This window comes from Elephas maximus, chromosome X (assembly GCF_024166365.1).
Source record: "Elephas maximus indicus isolate mEleMax1 chromosome X, mEleMax1 primary haplotype, whole genome shotgun sequence".
Lineage (NCBI taxonomy): Eukaryota > Metazoa > Chordata > Mammalia > Proboscidea > Elephantidae > Elephas > Elephas maximus.
This window is the reverse complement of record NC_064846.1, coordinates 55,102,159-55,112,917: the sequence shown is the minus strand read 5'-3', so window position 1 is coordinate 55,112,917 and position 10,759 is coordinate 55,102,159.

Below are 10,759 nucleotides of genomic sequence, written 5' to 3'. Positions count from 1 at the left end.
CTCCCTCTACATAGTCCATTCGCTCATATGGGCTGGTATTTGAAATGTTTCACTCTCACAACCACATACATATAATAGGCCCAGAATCTTAGGAAGGCCAGCTGATTAACTCTTGTCTTCATATTTACTTCCTGTACTCTCCTCCCAACATATGTGAATCGTGATCAAGGAAAGAGCACTTCAGACTGATACACACCACCTAACCCTAAGCATTTGATCATTTTATGGACAGAAACTTCAAGCCCTGGCAAACAGTCCTTTACAACCACCTTTTCCTTACAGAGTCTCTGGTTTGGTCTCAGGTGTGGGAGGTGGATGGTAGGTTACTGGTTCTCAAACTTGAGTATGTATCAGAATCATCTAGAAAACCCATTGCCATTGAGTCGATTCTGACTGATAGCAACTGTCTTAGTCGTCTAGTGCTGCCATAACAGAAATACCACAAGTGGATGGCTTTAACACAGAGAAATTTATTTCCTCACAGTCTAATAGGTCACAAGTCCAAATTCAGGGCATCGGCTCCAGGGGAGGGATTTCTTTTGACTGTCAGCTCTGGAGGAAGTCTTCCCCTGGTGGAGGAACTTCTCAGGTGCAGGGACCCTGAGTCCATAGGATGCGCTCTGCTCCTGGCGCTACTTTCTTGGTGGTACGAGGTCCCCCACTCTCTGCTGGCTTCCCTTTCCTTTTATCTCTTGAGAGAGAAAAGGTGGTGCAGGCCACACCCCAGGGAAACTCACTTTACCCTGGTTCAGGGAGGTGACCTGAGCGAGGGTGGTGTTACAATCCTACCCAGATCCTTTTAACATAAAATTACAATCACAAAATGGAGGACAAACACTCAATACTGGGAAGTGTGGTCTAACCAAGTTGAAACACACACATTTTGGGGGGGACATAATCCTATCCATGACAGCAACCCTATCGGACAGAGTAGAATTGCCCCCATATGGTTTCCAAGGAGCGGCTGGTGGACTCGAACTGCTGACCTTTTGGTAAGCAGCCATAGAACTTAACCACTGCACTACCAGGGCTCTGAATCACTTAGAGAGCTTGTTAAAACACACATTGCTGGGCCCCATTCCCAGAGTAAGGAACCCTAGTGGTGCAGTGGTTAAAGCAATCGACTGCTAACCGAAAGGTTGGCAGCTTGAAACCACCAGCGGCTCCGCAGGAGAACGAACGGTGTGGCAGTCTGCTTCCTTGGATATTTACAACTTCGGAAGCCCTGTGGGGTCGCTATGAGTCGGAATTGACTCAATGGCAGTGGATTTGGTTTTGGCTGGTCCCCAGAGTTTCTGATTCAATAGGTCTGGGCGGGCCTCAGAATTTCTATTTCTAACAGGTTCCTAGGTGATGATGTTGCTGGTCCGGGGATCACACTTTGAGAACCACTGGTGGAGACCTACATGCGTATAGTGTTTGGACATGAATTCTCAAGAGTTTGGATTTTTTACCTACCTAGAGCCATGGCTGAGACAGGCAAGTTACCCTGTGACACTCTTTGCCAGTATTTTAATATTTTTCTAGACCACTTGTTCCCTAAGGATATAGTTATTTAAGATTTCCAGTTTAATGCTGTGTTCTTGGGTCCCATGCCTCACTTCAGCAAGGCCCAGGGTCTTGTTGCTTGTCTCCTGTGTGACACATAACCCCAGGTTCCCAGTTCCCAGAAGCCGTAACTTGCCTCTCCAGGGTGATCAGGGCTTCACATTCTAATTCCTGCTTCACCTTCATCTTTGGCCCCTGGGATTTTCTTTACTTTCTTGGCTGTATATTTATTCATTGAAAAGATTTTTTACAATTATTATCCAGCATTTTTGGTATTCTGCAGTGGTGTTTTGGTATTCCACAACAGTTCCAGAGGGGAAGGTCCTTTGTTCTGGTCACCAGAAGACAGAAGTCTCAGGTCACCAAGAGACAGGATGTTTTTAACTTTCCCTTTACTTCCTGTCCAGGCAAATGTGAAGCCACACTTGAATATCATGAGTCCTGCTCCTAGCCCTTCTTTGCTAAAGGAGAGTTTCTTGTCACACCTGTGCAGCTATGGACCCACAAGCTGTCATGACTCACTTGGTCTTGAGGTCAGACTCTGAGAATTGCCCACAACCCACAAATGCTCTTATGTTCAACAGGTGACTGTTGGGGAGGAAATGTTCTAACCTCCTTTATAACTTCTCCTCGAAGGAACGCTGGGCCCTTGGGGTTATCCCACCATGACCTTCTTAACTTGGAGATAGGCAGTGCCCTCCCCATTCGCTATCACCCACTGCCGTCGAGTTGATTCCGACTCATAGCGACCCTATAGGACAGAGTAGAACTGCCCCATAGAGCTTCCCCGTAGAGAATCCGCGCCTGGCGGATTTGAACTGCCAACCTTTTGGTTAGCGGCCGCAGCACTTAACCACTACGCCACCAGGGTTTCCTCATTCACTATACAAACATAGACATCACGCCAGTTCACAGTTTGGCTTTGAGCAAGTACTGACATAAGTAACTACTAGGTGCCTAGAACTGTGCTGAGTAGTATGGTAGGAGCAAAGATCCTATAACCTCTGGCTTCAAGAAGCTTAGAGTTTAGTTTCCAACTACTGTGTATATGTTGTTGTTCGTTGCTGTCGAGTCGATTCTAACTCATGATGACCCCGTGTGTGCACGGTAGAACTAAACTGCTCTATAGGATTTTTGAGGCTGTGACCTGTCAGGAGCAGATAGCCAGGACTGTCCTCCAAGGCACCTCTCAGTGGGTTCAAACCACCAACCTCTTGGTTAAGAGCCAAGCACACTAGCCATTCGAACACCCAGGGACTCTTTTGGGGATTAGGCCTCTTAATTTGAATGCTATTGAATTGTTCTAACTTTACTCTTTGAGAATTAAGCCACCAAAGTGGTTGGGGTCCGTGTATCTCATGGAGTCGTATCTTTTATCTTTAACTAGGTGAATTCCTCTGGGTTCCTTTTGGAAAGTGGATGTAGGAGCCACATTTTTAAAAACCTAAATATTCAAAGTGAGGTTTTTTTGAAAGTGTGATCCAAGAACCACCTGTATCAGAATCACTTGAGTGTGGTTAAAACTGCAGGCCCCTGGGGTCACTTCAGACCTCAGAGCCAGAAACTCTGGGACCGGAGCCCAGATTCTGCGCTCAACCTCCTCGGTGATTCTCGCGCAGACCAATATCGGAGAACAACTTGGGATTAAGAGTTGTCCGTAGAAAGACGGGGACAGAGGCCGACAGGTACTTAGGGCCAAAATGGTTCTTCCTGCACCTTATTCCCTTCCCTCCCCGTCTCCACTGCCCAATTTTTTTCCCCTTTCACATGTTGACAGCCTGTGTAGCCAATACGATCACTGAACTGAGGCACACTGAGCGCCCCTTGGCGTACAGCACCTTCATACTGTCACCAGAGGGCGCCAGACCATCTCCAAAAGCCACACTGAATTCATTCTCCCTTTGCTCCTTCCTCCTTGTGGAAACCTTGCTAGTTAAGGGAAACCCTGGTGGTGCAGTGGTTTAGCGCTATGGCTGTTAACCAAACGGTTGGTAGTTTGAATCCACCAGACACTCCTTGGAAACTATGGGGCAGTTTTACTGTGACCTCTGGGGTCACTATGAGTCAGAATTGACTTGACCCCAATGAGTTTGGTTTTTTGCTTTTTCGTTTTTTTTCCCCCTCCTTATTTTTCATTCTTATCACAGGTTCTCCATTCCCAGCATCTGGCCTCCCAGCCTCTTCCCTATCCACACCTCACTGATCCTAAAAAGGACATTGAATCACATGGGAGTGCACAGCTGCAAAGAAAAGCACTTATTAGTTATCTCTGGGCCCAAGTTTCTCATCCTAACAAGGAAATCATACCTTCCTCTGTGTGTGTCTGAGACATGTTGGTATGTATCTTTTCTTCTGCATTTCTGCAGGTGCCTTGGTGTTTCACGTGGGTGTGTGTGCTAGTCCTTAATGCCTTGGCATTTTCCATGACAGGAAATGTACTGGCTCTGTTATTGACACATCACCCTGGGCCCTAACATCACACAGGTGTTTGAGATGGCACCCTTAACTTTTGACCCAATATGTGCTTACAGGAAAACATGAACCCAGCAGCCCACAGGAAGAGGCTGAACAACAACCCCATGTCGCTATCCTGTGTGTGTACAGATTCCAGCACATTCCATTTTACTCAAGGGAGGAGTGCTGGTGGCTCTTGGCCACCTCCCCCCACCTCGGGGCTGACCTTCAAGGCTCTTCCATGGGCTGGCCCACCTCCACAGGCCTCACCACCTCTGCTTCTGGCAGCTGCGGGTGGATCAGAGGTACCACATACCCTGAAGGTGGAAGGCTGGCCCAGGCCCTGACACCTCTGTTCAGCAGCCCAGAGCCTGGGACTGTTTACCCCAACAACCCTGTTTCTTCACCTTATAAAAGGAAGATGGTGCCACCTAAGATCCTAAGAGCATCTATCCCCTTCCACCTCCACCAAAATAGAAGCCCCGAAGGACAGGAATCGTGGCTAACACAATCAAGCAAGAGGACCCAAAGGAGGAAGCGCTGAGTAAACGTCCAGTGAAAGGTTGTGCTCAGCCTCAACCACCTCCTGGCTTCTAATAAGGCCTAAAAGGTTCTACCTCCTCCTCTACTTGCCCCAGAGCACGTCTTTGCTCTCTCCCCTATCACTTCTGTGTAGACGATCCCCAAATCACCTTCTCCAGCTTGGATTCCTACCTAGACCAGAGTCCCACATCTCCAACTGCACCTCAAGCATTGCCACCTGGCTATCCAGACATCTCCAACTCAGCATCCCAAATGGGCTCCCAGTTGCCTTTCCACCACGGAGGCACCTCTCAGGCACTGCGTGTTGAAGTCATAGGGTCATTTTAACAACTCGTTATTAAAGTATAATGTTGTTGTGAGCTGCCAGCACGTTGGCCCCCAAATCATGGGGACCCCATGTATAATGGAATGAAATACTGCCTGGTCCTCCACCATCCCCATGATCAGTTGTAGACTGTAGCCTGTGTGATCCATAGGGTTTTCACTGGCTGACTTTTGAAGTAGATCGCCAGGCCTTTCTTCCAACAACTATAATAGACTTACGTTAAAGTGCATATGTCACAAGTGTGCAGCTTGATAAATTTACACAAGCTGACGCACTATGTAACTAGCATCCAGGTCAAGAAACAGCACCCCACAAGCCCGAGATGCCCCCTTCTGCCTGCTTTCAGTCACTACCCCTTCCAAGGTGACTATTATCCTGACTTCTAACAATTTAGCCTGTTTTTAAACTTTGTATAAATGAAATCATACAGTCTGAGCTCTTTTGTGCCTGATTATTGTAATTATTATCTTGATAAAAGCATATTACTTGATTTGTAAACTTTCACTTAAAGCACAATAAAAATTATTTTTAAAAAAAGCATATATAAGGAAACATTTGCCATTTTTACATGTACGATTCAATGATATTAATTATGTCCAGCATGTCATGCAACCATCACCACTATAGGTTTCCAAATGTTTTCATCACCCTTAACAGAAACTCAGTGCCCCTTAAGCAAGAACTCTCGCTTTCTACGCCCGCGCCCCCCGCACTCACCCCTGGAAATCACTGTAAACTTTAGTCTCTGTGCCTTTGCCGATTCCAGACATTTCATATAAGTGGGATCACACAGCATGTGTTCTTTCGTGTTTGACTTATTCCACTCAGCATCATGCTTTCAGTGTTCATTCGTGTGGTGCCTGGCTCTTTTGCTCAACATTGTTTGTAAGGTCTACTCGCACCACTGCACGGACTTGTAGATCATTCATTCTCTTGCTGTGCAAATCTGTCGTCATTTGTTTATCCATCCGACTGCTGACGGACAATTAGGTTGTTTCACATACGGGGCTGTGATGGATAGTGCAGCCTTGACCTTAGTTGCACCCGTCTTTTGGTGAGGACATATGTACACATTTCTGCTGCGTATATTCCTGGGGAAGGGTCCCTGGGTGGCACAAAGGATAAAGCACTTGACTACTAGCTGAAAGGTTGGCAGTTCAAACCCACCCCGTGGTGCCTCAGAAAAAAGACCTGGAGATCTACTTCCAAAAATTCAGCGTTGAAAGCCCTGTGGAACACACAGCTCTGCTCTGAAACACATGGGGTCACCACGAGTGGGAGTTGACTGGCTGGCAAATGGTTTTCCCCTTTCTACTGCCCTGCTACAGGCGCTGTTAGCTTCAGCCTTCAGGCCCCCCATGGATGCTCCGCAGTTAGCCCCCTAAATGCCACTTCCGTCATCACGCTGTTCTGCTGACAAAATTCAAACATGGCTGACTTCCAATCCCTTCAGAGCTACAAAATCTGTTTGAGGTCCCTGGGTAGCACAAGTGAATTGTGATTGGCTGCTAACCTAAAGGTTAACAGTTCAAATCTAGCCAGCAACACCACACAAGAAAGTCCCGGTGATCTGCTTCCGTTAAGATTATAACCGAGAAAAGCCTACGGAGGACTTGCGCTCTGTAACACACCGGCTCGCTCTGCATAGGACCTGATTCCATGGCAACATGTTTATATCTGTTTGTTTGTCTGGTTTTTTAAAATTTTTATTATGCTCTAAGTGAAAGTTTACAAATCAAGTCAGTCACTCATACAAAAATGTATATACACCTTGCTACACACTCCTAGTTGCTCTCCCCCTAATGAGACAGCACACTCCTTCCCTGCACTCTCTCTTTCCGTGTCCATTTTGCCAGCTTCTTATCCCCTCCACCCTCTCATCTCCCCTCCAGGCAGGAGATGCCAACATAGTCTCAAGTGTCCACCTGATCCAAGAAGCTCACTCCCCACCAGCATCCCTCTCCAACCCATTGTCCAGTCCAATCCATGTCTGAAGAGTTGGCTTCGGGAATGGTTCCTGTCCTGGGCCAACAGAAGGTCTGGAGGCCGTGACCACTGGGGACCCTATAGTCTCAGTCAGACCACTAAGCCTGGCCTTTTTATGAGAATTTGGGGTCTGAATCCTGCTGCTCTCCTACTCCCTCAGGGGTTCTCTGTTGTATTCCCTGTCAGGGCAGTCATCAGTTGTAGCCGGGCACCATCTAGTTCTTCTGGTCTCAGGATGATGTGGTTTCTGGTTCATGTGGCCCTTTCTGTCTCTTGGGCTCATAATTGCCTTGTGTCCTTGGTGTTCTTCATTCTCCTTTGATCCAGGTGGGTTGAGAACAATTGATGCATCTTAGATGGCTGCTTGCTAGCATTTAAGACCCCAGATGCCACTCTCCAAAGTGGAATGCAGAATGTTTTCTTAATACATTTTATTCTGCCAATTGACTTAGATGTCCCCTGAAACCATGGTGCCCAAACCCCCGCCCCTGCCATACTGGCCCTCGAAGCATTCAGTATATTCAGGAAACTTCTTTGCTTTTGGTTTAGTCCACTTGTGCTGTGTTTGTCTGGTTTTTGACAGTCTCCAGGGACCTGGTCACTAATCAGGCCGACCTCACCTTTCCTCCAGTCCTTGATGCTGCTGCTTTCATCATTCCCACATGTCCTGTTCCAACCCCATAATTCCTCTTCCTGTAAGTCTTCCACAGAAGCTTGTCTGGTGGAAAATTTTTCTTTGTTAGCAGTTCTGTAGGAAACCACCAAGCTGTAGATGGTTAGTGCTGGCAGAGCCCAGGGTGCCTGTGCCAACACTCTTGTTCTCAGCAGAGGCACAAGTTGTAAAGAACCTTAAAAAAAATCCTAATGGAAGAGGCAGAGGCAACATGGTGCTCTAGACAGACACATTAATGCCGTCCCACTGCAGCAAAGACCTGAAAAACTAAGTGAAACAGATACAAGCCTCAATCTTGGAACACTAAGCATCAATTGGGTAAACATCAAATGAAGGGATAAAGAAATAGCTCAAACACCGAATGGAAGAAGAAACTGAACGAAAACAGAAAATGAGGAGAGATGCAGTGTGGATGCCACCTGCCAACCAACATGGCACAGCTTCACCATCTTGGAGCACAGCCATAAACGACCCCAGACATGGAGTATGGGAAGGCAACTTCACGGGGTTCCCAACAGGAGGCAGAGCACCTGGTAACCAGAGAAACATACTTTCCCACCCTTCACCCTTCTGCCCTGTGTGACACCCCAGGCCTTCCCAACAGGCAAAGCCGTGCTGCTTGGCTACAGAACAACCACTATATCCTAGCAACGAACACATGGGCACTGAAATCAAACACACAATACCATTACAATCGCTCAAAAAATAAGATACTTGGGTGTAAATTTCAGAAAACATGTGCATGACTTTTATGCTGAAAACTACAAAGCAGTAATGAAAGACATAAAAGAAGATGTGAGTAAATGGAGAGACATGCCGTGTTCATGGGTCAGAAGACTCAACATAGGAAAGATATCAGAATAGGAAAGAAAGTTCTACCACCAGGTGTGGACAGCCATGGCTCTTAACACACACCACGAACTGAGGGAGCTGGTAGATATTTGAGGTGCGTATGTCTGTGGATTTTGTATATTCTTACATGGCTTGATTCAGCTCAGTGCAGTATTCTCCTTTCTCCTCGTGCTTCTTGCCACAAAATAATTGTCCTAGAATAAATCTCATTTTCAAAAGAAGCTTATTTTCAAAATAATTTGAGCAAAATACCCCTGTCGATAAAATTACTGTAAGATTTCTATCCTGGTAATTTTAATTCTTGATAAAGTTATTAGCTGAGTGGTAAGATTAGACACGGCTTTTGTATTTTTTTTCCATCTCATGTACGTTGTACAGCTTTTCTCGTCCCACTCAGGTATTCACTGTCACTTGAGGGTACAGGTCAGCTTTACCCAAGGGAACATCCCAAAGGTGGTCTAGGATGGCACCTGGCGTCTCTTAAAGCAAGAGCCTCTTGCTGGAATTAAGGGACTGGATGGCATAGAAGGTAAAAACCGGGGTCACAAAAGCACGCAAAACAAGAAATGGGGCTGCGATTTTGGTCCTGACTTCACGCTCCTTTGGGTATAAAAGATAAACAAAAGCCTGATTGTGTCCTTCCCTGCTATGGATTGAATCATGTCCTCCAAAATATGCGTTGTAAATTCTAATTTTTTTTTTTATACCTGTGGCCTATAATCCCATTTGGGAATGGGTTTTCTTTGTTATAATTAGACAGTATTAGTGCAAGGTATGTCTTAAACCAGTCTATTTTGAGATGCAAAGAGCAGACTAGACACAGAGAAGCAAGCACAACTAGGGGAAGACAGATGCCATGTCGCATGAATACAAGTTGAGAAGAGACAACGACCTTCGCTTAGAGCAGACAGAGAGAGACTTCCCCTAGAGATGCTGCCCTGAATTCGGACTTCTAGCCTCCTAAACTGTGAGAAAATAAATTTCTGTCCATTAAAGCCACCCACTTGTGGTGTTTCTGTTATAGCAACACTGGATAACCAAGGGAAACCCCGGTGGTGCAGTGGTTAAGAGCTACGGCTGCTAACCAAAACGTCGGCAGTTGGAATCCACCAGATGCTCCTTGGAAACTAAGAGAGTGCCTAAACCAAAAGGCATCAGGGCTGATGGTGGCAGACATCAAGGTGGGCCCCAGGGGCTCTCTATGCCACACCTACCCTCTGAGTCCATCCTTGGGCCTCAGACCAGCCCAGTTTTGACTAGGTACGTGTGTGCTGTTGCGGAGAGAGAGGCAGGGATTACAACGGAGGTGTGAGGCATTGGGGAGGAGGGAAGCCTGGCGTGAAAAACGTGTGGCAACTATGCCCCCAAATGGCTGATGTCTCAGGACCTTTCACCAAGTTCCGAATCCCCACATGCTCCTGTCTGTCAGTCTGTTTCTTGGAGTATCCCTGGGTGTCTATGGGACTGGAGTCTACCAGGGGAAGGACAGCAAGGACCACTCAAAACGACAGGTGCTTTCATTTGGGCTGGTGCAAGCAGCAGAGTCACCTGTGCAGGAACGACAGCCCTTGTGGCCTGCCAGTTCCACCAGAGTCCTGAGTTAGGAGGGAGCCCCAGGCAAGGGTGGGGAATGCAGGAGGTGAAGAGAGACACTAGGGGTGAAGTGGGCAGAGGAGTTCTGGGCCCTCTCTGGGTGCCTGCCCTGTGCTGGGCCCTTCAGGACCCCAGGATGGTTCTAACCAAGAGCATTGCTGGCTCTCAGCTGCAGACAGCAGCAGGCTGGGGGCTTCCCAGGAAGTACAGGCCTGAAGGGCTGCGCTTTACCAGCTCCCTCCCCATCCGGACTACCAGGGCTGCCCTTACACCTGAGCCCTCCTTCCCCATTGTTCCTGGGCCTCAGGGGAGGGTCCACAGAGGACCCCTTCCAGAACTGACCCTGAAGGGCCTGCCTCATATAAATGAGCTAACTTCTGTTTTAATAAGAATTCTAGGTTGATACCATTATCCTATCTCCGCACTGATTTCCTTATGTATCAAGGACATGAATGCCATGTCAGTCATATGTGTGAACACGTTCTTCTTCCCAGCATTTCGTGTGCTCTTTAACGCTGCTTTTCCCAAACAGTTGTTTTTAAATTTGAATAGCTTCCTATGGCAAAGAAACCAGTACTGTTCTCTGTATAAAAACAACTGCTTAGTACACTAGGGACATAGAAACCCTGCCTCCAGGTTTATCAGGGTTAGAGAAGGCCCCACAGAGTGGGGCCACAGAGTGGGCTTTACTGTGGGTCCAGGATTTGAGTCTCTTCTCTGTAGTTTCCCAGAAAGTCCCTTACCCTCTGGGACCTTCCCTTCCCCCTCTGCAGGACAGTGATGAT